General features: G+C 47.3%; 1 protein-coding gene across 1 annotated transcript in view; it reads right to left on the reverse strand.

Annotated features, from left to right (window-relative positions):
* CUL4A (cullin 4A) overlaps nt 1–15871 on the reverse strand; it is a 2221838-nt gene that overhangs the window by 726892 nt on the left and 1479075 nt on the right. The window lies entirely within an intron of this gene.

The raw sequence follows: 15871 nt of genomic DNA on the forward strand, positions 1-15871 counted from the left end.
CTAGCCCACCTTCCTCCAGACCCATGGGATGTCAGGAACTATGGTACAACACAGTATTGTTTAGGAGATGAAGGACAAATATTTAAAGCAAAGCTAAGGGAAGCCACTGGCACACGCGCAGTTCAAAACAGTCCACTTCTCCACCTGCTGACTTTCCCAAGCATGTTTCCTCGATCATTAATAATGGACTATAAAAGGACAGATGGTGGCAATAGTTTAAGAGGGAGGGTCGTGTGGAGGAAGGGGGACTATGACGTGGTGCAACAAAAGGCACCACAGTAACTTGTACCGACTTACTCCTTAACCCAGCATTCCTTCCCAAACACTCCAATTGTTGTCCCTGAAGGCTGAAGAACCAATTCTCTAGGTACGAGTATAATATGTGGAAGACCTTGGGACACCACTAGAGCCAGGTGTGTGGTGGATAACCTGAGAGCATTGTGCATACCGAAATGCAGGACTAACTGCTAGTGATCTTTACCCACCAGGATTTTTTAGGTCAAGGCTCACATTTTGGCAATTTGTTTTGCCGAGTCCACTAAAAATGTTGCTGGCTAGCTTGGCTTTTAGAATTCCATTTTCTGCTAGAGTGACTTGCATAGAGGTCCCCCTGCAGGTCCAAACCCTTTTTGATTTTCTTCCCTTAGTATCTGTCCCACATGACTACCAAAAACAAGAGTGCACTTTGAGCATCCCATGTGGTCTGTGGGTGTGCTCTCTCATCCATAAGTGTGTTGGGAAGTAATGGCAAAAGCAAATATGTGATTTATGTAATACAATGTGTTTGCAGCAAGAAATATATTGGCAGTACAATAAGAGAATTAAAAACTCGCATTATGGAACACTTCAGAGCAATAAAAAATGGAGATGCCAGATATCCTATGGCTACCCATTGTATACAAGAACACAGCCAATTCGACATTAAGGACATCAAATTCTTTGACCTTGAAAAAATTGAACAACCAGAAAGAGGAGGAGACAGAAATTTTACTGCGGAGGAAAGAATCGAAATGGATTTGTATTCTGGACACATGCCATACCGGTTTGAATACAGAACCTGAGATGGCCTATTGGCCATGAGAAAGAAGAAAAAGAAAAAAAAAGGAAAAAATGTGTAAATATGTGCAATTTCATCTTGAAATTTTTTTTCTGTGTATACTTTCTTGCACTATATTCATTTCCTTTAATGTACAAATTTGGAGTTCTGAACTTTAACCTAAAGTGGGTCTCGAGACCACCCAAATATTCGTCAAATCAGAATATTTGCCAGGTGCTTAGAAAAAAAAACATATGTTTACATAATGGTACGTTTGAGAGTATCAAAATAGAAACACGATTTCTAGAGTTCTAAAGAGAATCGGGCACAAAAATCACTCGGAACACCCAGAATGTCATGACCACTGGCCCCAAGGTGTCAGACCTAGCCCAACATCCTTGGAAGCAGGGTCATAATCCTCATTCCAGGCACCAGCCGGCCCCCGTAGGGGCCTTTTGGACCTTGTCCTGGCGCCAGTGGCGCCAGGCTCATGCTCATAAAGGGACCCAGTCCCGGCACTGGAAGCACCGGGCTCATATAAAAGGGATTGGTGCTTGGGTGGACTTACCTGCTGCAGACCATGCTGCCTTCCTACCTGCAGGATGAACTCTTCATCCAATCCTGCTGGGACTACTTTAAGTGCTGGGTGGGGCCAGCACCACTCCCAAGAACCACATACTGGAACTCTTTTCTTACCTCTGGAGGCTGTGGAAGAAGACGCCTAAGCACTACTGAAGGCTATTTAAACCACACCCGATTGGTTTCACGTGCTTCGCGTTATTCTGCAATAGCAGCAGGACGCTCACCGTGTCGGCTCCAGCTGATCTTCTTCTTCTGCACCTGAAAACAGGACAATCTTCAACTTACCTTCCTGAAATCCAGCTCCAGCCTTCCGTGACATCTGAAAAGGAAAACGAGAACATTAGAGTAGCACGAGAAAATACCAGAGCTGCTCTTACCACCCGTCGGCGCCTTCCAAGGCCCCGTGCCGCGATTCTTCGTTCTCCAGCCATCTGCAACAACAAAGAATACAGGTTAGCGATAACTCCATGATATCTGCTTACCTGTGCCACGGTCTCCGCGAGCTCCGTTCTGCGCCATTTGTCCGCACCTGTAAAATACAAGAAGGACATTATTAGAGCTCAGGACTCCATTTCTACTCACGTGCCTCAAGTGGTCCTCCGGCACGATCCTTCGGCATCAGTCTTCATCGCCGGTTGCACCGCGACCTGATAGAAAAGGGGGAAAAAGACATTTAAAAGTGCATTTAACTTCAGATGAACCTTTTGCTTGCCTGCAAAAAACTCCAGACTTTTCCACTTACCGGATCAACATACCGGACCTGCAAAGAGGCAAGATTCTGAAAGGACAATAAAAGACTCAAATAAGGCACTTACCGTTCGTGCAGCTAACGACGGTCTTGCCTTCTGGACTCTACCTCCGCAATAAAAGGCTGAACTATCGTCCAGTGAAGTAACTGGCTACAGCGCCCCTGCAGAGACGCAGGATGGAGAGCGCCGCATTTACTTACCTAAGGTGAGCACGTGCGGCCTAGGGGAGTCGTAGGAGTGTCAGGAAGGGGAAAGGGCCGAAACCCCGTCAGGCAGACGTTAACCCCTGTTTCCTCTCTGCCCGCAGACATCTCACTCTCCGGATTAAGATCACAGTAAGGAGGGGGCCCTTCCAGGGTGGTGCCAAAGACCTGCGAGTGACTCTGGAAGGTTCGGAGAACGCCCAGACCAGACCCGCGCCTCCGAGGGATTCAGGTGAGCGTTACACAGAAGCCCACACGTAGTTGATCCAAAATACACCATTCCAAAATGGCTACCGCACGCATTGATGCGTATCATGTCATCGCGGTATGCAAACGCGATGACGTCGAAATCGAGTTAGCAACATCCATCACGGATCCTGAAAGCATCAAGGCAATCGCACCTTGTTGTAGGTGACCACCTTAGGACAAGAAAAAAGGTAATATTCTAACTTCCTTTGGCCCCATCCTTTTCATTCTTTTTTCGTTCGTTTTCTTACCTCACTTCCGGTTTTCTGAACGATATTTTGTTCAGAACAACAAGCATGGGGAGGTTAGGGAACACTCCAGACAGCTTATGTCAATACTTCTATCTCTAAAAACAAATCCCTATGTATATAGTTGGCTAATACCCTTTCTCTTTCTTTGTGAATTGAGGTTTTGCAAGCAGACTGAAAATAAGGGGTTTAGTAAATAATCAGCCACTATGTGCACTCCCTCACAGATTCAACTTTCCAGAAATATCAAAATGTACCTCTAAAAGGTGAATGAATAGCACAACATTAATATGAACTAAAACCAAGAAAACTGAAACAAGGGTGAGTGGACTTATTTATTTTAAGAAAAAGGCCCTCTTTCTTCAATCTAATATGTGTTTTTTTGTGTTAATATGCTTATCATTTTAGAATATGAAACAAATTAGTACATGTGTTTTTTTACTTTCTTTTGGTCTAGAATCTCTCCTGAGGAACCACATCTAAAGTTGTGGGGAAACACGTGTTGGGAGATTATGTGCAAAATGATAGTTTAAATCATGGAACTGTATACATGTGTGACATTAATATATGGTAAACCACAACTAAGCAAGAAAATGTGCACAATGGAATTATGCAATATGGACAGTGCATATGTTTAATTCTATGACAACACTGGAAGTGAGCATTATGCTTCAACTTTTTTAATTTGCTACTCCTCAGCAGTTTCAACAAACCAATAAAGTCAACAACACACACTGAGAAATGTCTCCATAGACTTTTCTTTGCTCTGGAACTACAATTCCCATAGTCTCTGTAGTCCTTCTCACTCCCTGCTCAGCTATGACCACTTCCTGTCCCTGAGCTCCTCCTCTTCTTTTACTGCTCTTCAAGCAGATAAGTTCTATTTCTGTTATCTCTCTATAATGATAAGCATTAAGAGCATTTAGCAGGGTGTAGGAGGAAATGATTATGGTAGATTTGACTTAGCAGACTGTGCCACCACTGCGTAGGTAGATTGGCCACAGAGCGTACACAAATTCAGTTTTGTTACCTCTCGCTACGAGCGCATCGGCACAGCAGCGCTCTGCTTTTGCGAGCGGAAAAGTGAGAATCACTAGCCCGTTCGGGCTGGCGTACCCCACGGCGCGACCGCCCCATGCTGTATGACCGGCACCGTAGGGGTCTATCCCGCGCTGCGGGTGTCATCAGCGGCCACGTGGAGCCGCGCGAACGCAGGTGTCTCCTAAGCCCCTCCGTCGCAGAGGCGCAGGAGCTCCAGTACGGCAAGGCACTCCGGCCCCCTCCTTCGCGGAGACGGGGCTAGCCACGAGTGCTTGGGCCGCCGCAAGCCACCAGCCCCCTCCATTGGGAGGGCAGAGTCCAACTACGGAGCTCGCTGCCGCGTCGCATTGTTTGTATCGACGCGGAGCACAGCACCCGTACGGAAGCCGGGTCCGGTGGTGAATTGTTCAAATAGCTATCCACGTAGCTAATTATAATCACTAGCACGATTCCTGAAGCCGGCGCGCATACTCCGGAAGACACGCTCGCCCCAGGGCGCATGTGCTAGCAGGGGAAAAAGCACTAAAAATAAGTGCCTGAGCCTCGTGAGGCAGAACAAGGCTGTAAGCCTAAAGAGAAGCACAGTGCCCAACACAGTCAGAGGCACTCCAGCACTCCAAGACAAGCCCATCACAGGCACACCAAAGATCAAAATAAGTCCGGTGCAGCCACTTTTATAAACAAAATATATATATATATAAAGACAGGTTAAAGAATCAGGTACAGACCTGCAGGCTGGTGCTTTTAACAATACCAGAAGCATCTATACAGTGATAGGGCGTGCTAAGACGCCTTGACGGGTATATCAGGCACAAAGCACCCTCCCAGAATGTCATATTTTGAGTGGAGTGAAGAGGAGCAGTCGCTAGACCTGGCTGCCCGCTTCAAGGAGGTGCTAGGAAGCTCACTTATAGATGCAGTGGCTCAAAGGGTGAAACCTCTGCAGGACAGGCTGGAGTCCTTGGAAGCAATTCTTCACCAGCCTATAGACAGCACCATACAGACTGTGCGCACGTCCACAGAACCCTCGGAAGTAGGGTCAAAGGGGAGTACTAAGGCCTGAAAGAGGAAAGCCTCTTGCGACCTCCAGGGCCCGTTGGAAAGGGCAAAAGAGAAGGCCGCAGAGGTCGTCGACGCCTTCGCAAAGCTCAGAGAAGCATATTTGTAGCGTCAGACTGTGCCGGACCTCATGACCCCCGCTCCAGGGGAAGAAGATGTAGAGGAGAACCCAGGCTCGGAAGAAGAGCCGGAGGAAGGAGACCCTACTTCCCAGGATGAGGACGAGTTAAGGGAGGAGGAGGAGGTAGTAAGACCCAGTGGAAGGAAGAGAATCCGCAAAGAGAAGCAGCTCAAAGAGGTGGAGGAGGATATGATCGATCCGGACAGCATCCGGAATCCGAGATCATGGGACTGGCAACCATCACCCAGAGTGGCCCAGTACATGACCAAGAGATTAAGAAAGGCACTGGACAAAGAGGTGCGTCAACGCCTTCGAGCAGAGTGTCCGAGACTGGACCTCCCGGGAAAAGTGGCAGAGACGCCAGAATTAGACCCCAAGATGCTGACTTTCGTATTTAAGTCCAGTAAGGACCCCCGTAAGGGTATCGATAGATCTTGGAGGAGCTGCCAGGAGAAGGTACTCAACCTTGCTGGCCCGCTAGCAAAAATCATGGACCTTGCAGAAAGGACGAGAGATACGGGAGAAGAAGTAGACCCTGACGCCCTAGCAGGCTGGGCGCAGAGAGCAGTATGCCTTCTGGGTAATGCGAACTGCGCCATCGCCTTGGAACGCCGGAGAGGACTGTTGCTGAAGATTGACGCGAAACTCAGTGACCTCGCATCATATGAGGTGGGTGAGGCAGCACAAGGTCTCCTCTTCGGAGAACCCTTCGGCAAGGAGATGGCCCGCTTCGTCGGCACCTACACGTCACTGGAGAAAGCACAAGCTTCGATCCGTAAGATCTTCCCGAACCGAGTTTTTGCCAGGACCAGTCGCCACAGGGGTCACTCGGCTGGTCGTAACCAGGGAGGAAGACGACCCCAGAATCCCAGAGCCCAATATTGGGAGAGCAGACAGCAGGACTCCTCCTTCCCTACCAGAGGGCGAAAGAGAGGAGCTGTCCGTGGACAAGGATTCACACAAGGTGACAGTGCCACATTACCCCTCCAGTGGGAGGGAGAACTGTTATGTTCTGGAGAAGCTGGCGCGTGCTTTCCAGCGATGCATGGGTATTGCAAACAGTGCTAGGCCTGCACCTAGAATTCATAGAACACCCCGTGGAAGAGAGCAGGCCGCACCAATAGCTTCTATAGCGCGCAGAGCAGAAGCTGCTAAACAACGAGATACTTCAGCTAATGAACAAGAACGCCATAGAGAAGTGTCCCAGAGACCCCCTCTTCATAAGCAATATGTTCTTAGTGCACAGGAAGGATAAAGTGCGGCCCGTTATGAATTTAAAAGAACTGAACAGCTGGGTGGTTTACCGACATTTCAAGATGGAGGGCATCCACCAGCTCCGGGACTCGCTCAGAGAAAGATTGGCTGACGAGGCTGGATCTGAAGGATGCCTACCTGACGATCCCAATAGCAGAGGAGTTCAGGACTTTCCTGGAAAGGACAGCTTTGGCGATTCAAGACCATGCCCTTCGGGCTTGCATCAGCTCCCTGGGCCTTCACCAAGCTGATGAAGCCTGTAGCAGCAGCGATAAAGGAAAAAGGGATCAGATTAATCATCTACCTAGACGATCTCCTGCTGTCAGCAGAGGACCGAGAGACTCTCAGATATCAGACAAAATGGGTCTAAGACCTGATAGGATCTCTAGGTTTCCTAGTGAACGTAGAGAAGTCGGATACGGAACCAGCGCAAAGGCTGGATTTCCTAGGCCTCGTCCTGGATACCAAGAAAGCGACACTGGAGCTTCCAGCTCGGAAGATCCGCAACATCAAGAGAGAATTGAGAGGGTGCCTACAAAAACAAGTAGTTTCTCTCAGGGCTCAGGCAAGAATAGTGGGACTCTTAGCAGCCTCCATTCAAGCCATATTTCCCAGACCCTTGCACTACCGAGCACTGCAGAGGCTAAAGATAAGGCATCTGCAACAAGGCTTGAGGTATCATCAATCGGTACCTTTGGATCCAGAATCCAAAACAGAGCTGGAATGGTGGTTGAGGAATATGGACACCTGGAATGGGCGTGCCATTTTCGGAGATCGTCTGAATCTGATCATAGAATCAGATGCCAGTCGACTGGGCCGGGGCGCAAGGTGCGGAGACCTACAGACAGGAGGGAAATGGAGCGAAGAGGAACTTCGTCTCCACATAAACTGTCTGGAGCTGTTAGCAGGATCGTTTGCGATCAGAGCTTTCACGAAAGGAAAGATGAGATTGTGCGTCCTACTTAAGATGGACAACCTATCAGCAGTGAGATACATAAACCATCTAGGGGGCACCAAATCCAGAATGCTGGCCGAGCTAGCGAACGATTTCTGGCACTTTTGCCTTCAATCAGAGACATCAGTAACAGCGGAGTACCTACCAGGGACACTGAATGTAGTAGTGGACTGGAACTCGCGCTACCTCACAGATTCCAGCGATTGGAGACTGGATCCAGCAGCGTTTCAGAGGATGAACGAGAAATGGGGTCCGCTGCACATAGATCTCTTCGCAACCCGGTTGAACGCCCAAACAGCAGTATACTTCAGCTGGAGGCTAGACCCGGGAGCTCGAGGGACGGACGCGTTCCTCCAGAAATGGAGCGGAGGTCCACACTACGCTGTTCCCCCATTCATGATGCTGAGCAGAGTGCTAGCGAAGCATCGGAGGGAGAAAGCGGAACTGCTGGTAATAGCACCACTATGGAAGTCACAAGTGTGGTTCCCAACGCTGATGGAATTAGCGGTGGATCATTCGAGAATGCTCCCAGAGGGAGAACACCTGCTCATGGACCAAGCTGAGTCATATCATCCTTTGAGAGTGAGAGGGACACTCCCGCTCATCGCGTGCAGGATATCCGGAGACGCTGGGCGCCGCCGCCAGGCATTTCTGTGTAGGCTGCTCAGCTTATCGCAGAATCCTGGGCTCCGTCCACGAGAAGGAGCTACGACGCGGCTTGGGCCAAGTGGTCTGATTGGTGCAAAGGGAGAGGTGTTCATCCCATTTCTGCACCTGTCGTGATGATTCTAAATTTCTTAGCGCAACTATTACAAGGCGGAAGAGCATTCCGTACTATAGGAGTCTACAGGACACCTGCCGATAGAGGGAGTACGGTTGGAGAGCACCCAGCGGTGGTTAGACTCATTCGAGAAGCCAAATTTAAGGCGCCCCCAGAACCAAGGTACAAGACAGTCTGGGATGTCCGGGACGTCCTTAAGCTATTGGCGAGTTGGCCCGGGAACAGATATCGATCCCTAAAACAATTGTCGGGGAAATTAGCATTGCTGTTATGCTTAGTGTCGTGTAAAAGCGTGTCAGACGTGAGAGCATTGGAAGTAGATGGGAGGTTGTTTGGGCCAGAGGGCATAACATTCACAATAGTGCAGAGAACTAAGACGGGTACATCCTCAGTACACTACCCACATTTTACGAGTACACCTAAATGGTGTGTGGCGAGCTGCGTCAAAGAATATGAAAGCAGGACAGCAGAGCATAGAGCAGCAAATACCACGCAATTGCTTATAGCGTGCAGAAGGCCTTTTCAAGGCGTATCCACAGCTACTATTGCCAGATGGGTTAAAGAAATCATGCAAGCAGCAGGAATAGATGTGGGGAAATACGGAGCACATTCAGTGCGTGGGGCTATGGCATCTAAAGCCTTTAAGACAGGAGTGTCTCTTAGAGATATTATGCTAGCAGCAGACTAGACGAATGATCGAACATTTAAAGAGTTTTATTTTAAACTGAACGAGAGTTTAGCGGTCACGTGCTGGGAAGCTTTGAACAAGCATAATGCTCGCCTCCAGTCTTGTCATAGAATGAAGATTACCCCTGCTAGCTGCGCAGGGAGTATTAATTCTATTAAAGACTAGGAGGCGAGCATTAAATTCCCACCCAAGTTATGTATTGCGTATAAAATATGAGATTGTACATGTGATAAAATGGTTATATTATGAGCAATACATGGACACCACCCTGAACCTTCCGTTTTGCATTATTCCTAGGGGAAGAGCAGAAGAACAATTGAAGTAGGAGACTAGCAGTGGCAGTCGCCTGGAGTCGAGGAAGTTCGACATTCGGTTTGAAGTGGTTCAAGTCTTCGCCCAGTTAGCAGGACTTTGTGTGGAGTTTAAAGAGTAACTTTTCAGAGCGAGTAAAAAAAGGAGGAGCAGCTCAGGGACAGGAAGTGGTCATAGCTGAGCAGGGAGTGAGATGGACTACAGAGACTATGGAGATTGTACTTCCAGAGCAAAGAAAAGTCTATGAGACATTTTTCAGTGATTATTGTTGATTTTATTGGTTTGTTGAAACTGCTGAGGAGTAGCAAATTAAAGAAGTTGAAGCATAATGCTCGCCTCCTAGTCTTTAATAGAATTAATACTCCCTGCGCAGCTAGCAGAGGTAATCTTCATTGTATGAAATGAATACATGAAGAATTATATAGATACGAAATAAACAAACCAAATCATATTGGAAAATTGACTGAAATTTATTCTGGGGATCGCACTGTACATGAGTACCAAACATAAGATTCATAATTTGTGTTGTGAAGTAGGCTGGTGAAATTTAGTTTTTGGCTTCACCGTGCGGAAGCTTTTTTACCGTAAATAGCCACCAAATGCCCATATAAGGTGGGCATTTGGGTACTAATGTATTTAAATGTCCTACACCCTGGCTATTGTATTTGTGGCCTTTATATGTTTGACCAACTAAGAACAGCCAAAATTGCATTTCTACCCACGTAGGCTCATTCAGAACCCAGACGGGCTTCTCGGTTTGAATGGTATCCAGTTTAAACTGGATGAGGATTTTCTCAGACTGTTCAATACACATCTGTGTGGGTGTGCCTAAGTGCATAGGGTTTGTCTGGGCATGTTCTTTCTGGAGAGGAGCGCCTGCTACCTTTTTTGAAATATTTGCGAGGAACTTGGGGTTGGTCACCCTGAGTTACCTGGGGGCAACCAGACGTGGACTCCCTGCTCACTGTGCTCAGAGAGAAAGCTTCACCTCACTGATGAAGCCCAACAAGGCTGAAACACGTGTATGGGGTTGCTTTTGGTACTCTTGTTCAGAGAGGAATTGCCATAGCATTTCGGTGCTCGACTGCCCATGTGGGCGGGACAAAGACTGATATGCAAATCAATATTTCCCATCTGTGAAAGGTACAGTGAGCAAAAAGCGTGTGCTGCAAACTCTCATCTCAGAACAGGTTATCATGCCATGTTCTTTCTGGAGAGGAGCGCCTGCTACCTTTTTTTTAAACCAATCCCAATAGGGTTACTGCCAAACCTTTGCAGATTTACTGCTGCATGTGGATTTCTAGGACAAACCCCCAGGCCACTCAAGACATTTGCTTGCCTACACTTATCTGGAAGATTGCTGAAAATGCTGAAGATGTGAACATGACTCCACTGTGCTGGCTAGGCTCTGTTCTTTTGTGGATATATGCTTCTGCATGGTGGAAAAATATTCTGAAAGCTATTCTATATTACAGGCTACACGTTCTTTGGCAAACATCGTAAAGACGGGCTGGGTGGCGGTGTGGGCATTATTTGTAAAAATCTAAAAATGTACGAGATTAAAATTGAATGGGAGGGTTGTGACATTTTACATACAAAAATCATCCCCAATCCGAACTGTAGCATAAACCTGGTAACTGTATATAGACCACCAGGAGCTTCTGATGATTTCAATGAACATCATATTAATACCCTCAATGTAATGCAGAAGGCGAACTCCGCTATAATATTAGTAGGAGACTTAAACCTTTGTAAAGGTAATGCCAAGGACAAAAAGACAAAGGAATTGGAAAAATTGTTAAACAATAACTTCCTGGTGCACAACAATGACCCGGGGGAATATTAAAGGGAACATCCTCAATTGGATGGTTAGCTGTAACATAGCACTCACCGAGATTACGACCATTCCCTGTATATGGTCAGACCATTCAGTTATCTCAGGTAAAATACAACTTCCCCCTCTTTCTAAGCCTATACATAAACCGGTAGGCAAGGTTCTGCAGAGAAACTAAGGATCTCACTGCGGATGACCTATCTAGATGTATGGATGCCCTTATGCTGAAAACGGGCGTCTCAGATCACCCTGATACACTTGTAAACAATACAATAGGGAGATGACAACCCTGCTGGACAAAGTTGCACCCATGAAGTCTACAATAACTAGGCAGGCCATCCATCACCAAAAATGGTTTACGTCAGACTTGGCCAAATTAAAAGCCAATAAAAGACACACAGAGCGTGCCTGGTTTAAAGACAAAAACGCAGACAATAAAGCTGCCTGGAAACGTCATGAAAAAGCTTATGAAGCTAAAATTATGGAAGCCAAGTTGACCCACTATGATAATCAGATTGAAACGGCAGGAAATAAAACCAAGGAACTTTTCTGTCTATTTAGGTCATGGGAGAAACCAGATGCATTAAACCATAATATCATTCCCACTCAGGATGACTGTATTAGAACTCAGTGTTTTAAAAAATAAAATTAGAAACGAGTTAGAGAGTCACAGGTTAGATACTGACACTCCCAGTGTTGGGAATGCGGATACTAGCTATGCGGCTGACACTTAGGCACCTAGCGAAAATGGCCTAAATCGGGACTCACTCCCGATAGGCTTTCAATTTCCTGAGATATGAGTTACCGAAACTGTCAATATAATGAGGGATATGAATCCAATAAGCTGCCCGGGGGACCTTATTCCCTCAAAGATAATTCTGAATCATCAGGATATCTTTGCATCATTCCTATGCAGGTTCATACAGGCCTCCTTTAGTCATTGTACTGTCCCTCAAGCCATTAAAGCTGTGGCAGTGACACTCTTATTGAAGAAGGTAGGCCTTGATCCAAAGGATGCCACACATTTTAGACCTATCACTAACGCCTTGTTTTTCTTGAAGTTGATTGACAAGGTGGCTACAATACATCTTCAACAGTACATGGAAAACTCTGGTCGGCTGCATGGAAGGTAATCGGGCTTCCGATGTTTCCATGGTACGGAGAGTGCCTTGGTAGATCTCCAGACTTATATGTTCACCATAGTGGAGAAAAGTAGATCAGGGATGCTGATATTACTGGATTTGTCAGCAGCTTTTGATCTGCTAGATCATGGCATCCTGCTGAAGTGGTTGCGAGACACAGGTGGGCTTGCCGACGAGAAAGTAAACTGGATCAAGTCCTTCTTGGAAAATAGAAAATCTGGGGTGTACTGGGGAGACTCTGTGTCTGAGGTGGAGACCATCTTATGTGGTGTCCCCCAGGGGGCGTGTTTATCCCCCCTACTTTTCAACATCTATATAGTGCCCCCATGCAGAGAACTGGAAAGACTGGGCTTTTTCTTTACATACTATGCTGACGACTTCCACCTGTCTTGGGTGCTGTCAGGCGATTACCAGGAGGACCAGGATAAGCTCAGTGAGAGCTACAAAGTCGTAAAAAACTGGATGACCACGAACTGGCTGTGTTTAAATGCCGGGAAAACAGAATTGCTATATGGATCTAAGAAATCCATGGAGAACCTAGCGCCCCCTTTTGCCAGTTTTCAGGTAGAGGGCAGCCAGATAGCAGTAGTAAAAAAAGTAAAGACTTTAGGAACATATTTAGAAGCCACCCTGAACGCAAGCACCCAAGTAAATGCCGTTGTAAAAAATACTCAATATTACGAGAGTGCTAAGGCAGGTGGCTCCACTAATCTCTAAAAACAATCAAGCAAAATTGGTTAGGGCCGTTATTCTTCCACGCGAGGACTACTGCAATGCCTTAATGGGTGGTGCCAGTAAGGAAGACATCTCCAGATTGCAAAAAATACAAAATGCGGCCATTCGCATAATCTATGGCATGAAACGCTATGATTCTACTACCTCTGCCAGGAAGGAATTGCACTGGCTGCCTATATCAGCCAGTATCTCTTTTAAACTCATGACCTTATGCCATAAGTGCATTCATAGGTCAGCACCTAGTTATCTGAAGGAAAAAGTCTCCATACACAAGCCTACCAGAGATCTTCGATCCACCTCAGCCCACCTCTTGAAAGTGGCCAGGGCCAAGAGCGCACGGGGCAATGGACGTTCCTTCCCAGTTTAAGCTACATATGCGTGGAATAATCTGCCACAAATACTTAGGGAACAAACAGACCATCTAGCGTTCAGGAAATCTCTGAAAACAACGGTGTTCATGTAAGCTTCTACATAGATGCCTCTGTTCCTTGCTTTCTTGTTGTAAGTGAGCACCTGGATGCCCTAGGGCTTTTGGTGCTATACAAATGTTATAACTTAACAACATAACAACATTCTGCTTGCCTTTGGCATAAAATGCTGGACACGCCAGACCTGCAGCTGCCGTACCGCTCTAAAAAACCTCTGTCCTCAATGCACTTCTTGGCCCCAAGTGGGAGCCCTTCTGCTGCCTGGCTGGATATGGAATGTCTTTCAGCTTCTGTGCCCAACCTCTGATCGGTCATGTCACGGCCTGCATTGCCTACAGCAGTCGCTCAAATGTGGGCATGCTCCTGCTGCCTGCCAGATCCTCTCTCTGCACCAGATACGCCTCTGCCCTACTTTCTGGGTCCCATCTGTGCATCCTTTATTGCTGTTGAAGTCGGAAGAGGGTCTTTCAGAATCCTGTTGGTCTGGGTGGGTCTCTGCTCACACTCACCTGGAAGCCCAAGAAATGGCAGACAAAATTCAATCCTTAAATTGATGTACAAGTGCTTCCTGAGCAGTTCCTGCACCTTTAGTTCACACCTTGTGTTATGGCCACGGGGTCCCTCACTGCTACTGCGCTTCAGGGACCCTAGAGATTTGTTGGAGAGTTTTCTGTGCCCCGCTGATCTACACAGTCATTCTATATAGATCCTGTGCTACTCTTCACCATTCTTCTCCGGCCTACGGTGGGAGCAAACTGGATAAGCAGATATTCTGGTGGAGTCTTGCAGATTCTTCAGTTTGATGGTTACCAATGTCTCTGCACCTATGACCTATAAGTAATATACTGTCAGAAACCAGAGGGTGTCTCACCCGCTAGTCCTCAGGGATCGACCTCTCAGGTGGCTAGGGCACGGCTATCGCCTTTGGATCCAGACCCTGGGGATGCACTAGTGCTGGAGGCTCACATGGGTGAGGGGTCTTTAGGGAGTGGGGGGTGAGACAGCCGATGGTGAGATGCAGTATTCCCCTTTTTTTTGTTCATCTACCCCCATCCTATTTTGTAGGATATTGATATTCCGAAGTCCCAACCCCAAGACCCTTTTTACACAAACACTGGGCAGAGGAAGAGGGTAACAGAGTAACCAGACAAACACTCTCACATCGTACTGGACATGTCCCGTTATTCGGGTCAGGCACTTCACACTAAGTGCATACACCTGATACCAGTCAACTCTCCTCACATGAATAAAAGGCAACACCTAAAGACACATTGTGAGCAAGGCAGAACACGAGCAGAACCTCTGGGACGAGGGCACACCTACAGGAGCAGAGCAACAGACCAAGGGACAAGAGCAGTGGGTCGAAAATCCCAAGGGTTCCCTAGTGGAGGTCTGTTAGGGAGAATTCTCTGTTTAGGCTGAATTTCCTAACCTAGTGAGTCCCCCCAGCAGCTTTGCTGGATTTTTTGGGTTTATTTTTTTTCTCCTGCCAAGAGTGAGACTCTTTTACCCTCACTCTTGGGCATGATTTGAGTGTGTTTCTTTGAATCTAGATGTGCTTAATGGGCTATGGGGTCTTTTACCCCATAGGTGTTCATGTGTTTTTGGGATGTGTGTTACACAGCACCCTCAGTGCAGTAACACAGGGGTGTCATAGTGACCCCCCAGTATAGACTCCATACCCTGGGACTGACTACTGTCTCCCAGGACATGTAAAGTCACCATTGACTTTACTAGTCTTAAATTCTGAACAGAACCAGTACAAACCATCATATTGTGGACATACTGGCTGGGGCAATTCAATTGCCCCGGGGTCTGGTAGTCGAGGGGGCACGTCTACGTCCCCCCTGATCGAGTTTTGGCTGGTGGCAGTGGATACTACTTTTTATATTCAACCGCAAATATTTTCCTATGGGATTTCCCATTGTTTTAGGCTACTATCGTTATTTAATTATTTACGGTAGCCTCGAACATACCGCCGGTTTATTTAATTAATATTAATTCTCCGGGTGGTATTTTTTTGCCAAAACTTGATTCTAAAATAGCGTGTGTGTTCTCTTCTGTGACTCCAACCCAAGTCGAGCCCTTTGTTCCACTTTTTGGCAGGCTTCTCCACAGAACCCCTCCAAAGTGGTGCCACTCTGTCTGGGGTACTTAGGAGGGGTGGAGGGGGATTTAGGCACCCTGGACTGAGTTGCCTGGGCAACTCAAGTCGCACTCTGTCCTGATTGGCCCAAGTGGTGAGCCGGCCGGCTCACCACTTAGCATGTTTGAGTGACAGCTAGGCTGAGTGAATGGGGGTTTTCTGCATAAAAGCAGGGCTTTGGGGACTGGAACTTCAGAAGTCGCCACAGGACCTAAGAATCCAACGAGGGAGAAGCTGAGCCGACCTGCCACGACGCCACCACCGGTGGAGCCCTGCTAGACCGTCTCACCACTTTTCCCAACGACAGAGGA

Source organism: Ambystoma mexicanum, chromosome 7p (genome assembly GCF_040938575.1).
Source record: "Ambystoma mexicanum isolate Mex_15411 chromosome 7p, UKY_AmexF1_1, whole genome shotgun sequence".
Classification (NCBI taxonomy): Eukaryota; Metazoa; Chordata; class Amphibia; order Caudata; family Ambystomatidae; genus Ambystoma; species Ambystoma mexicanum.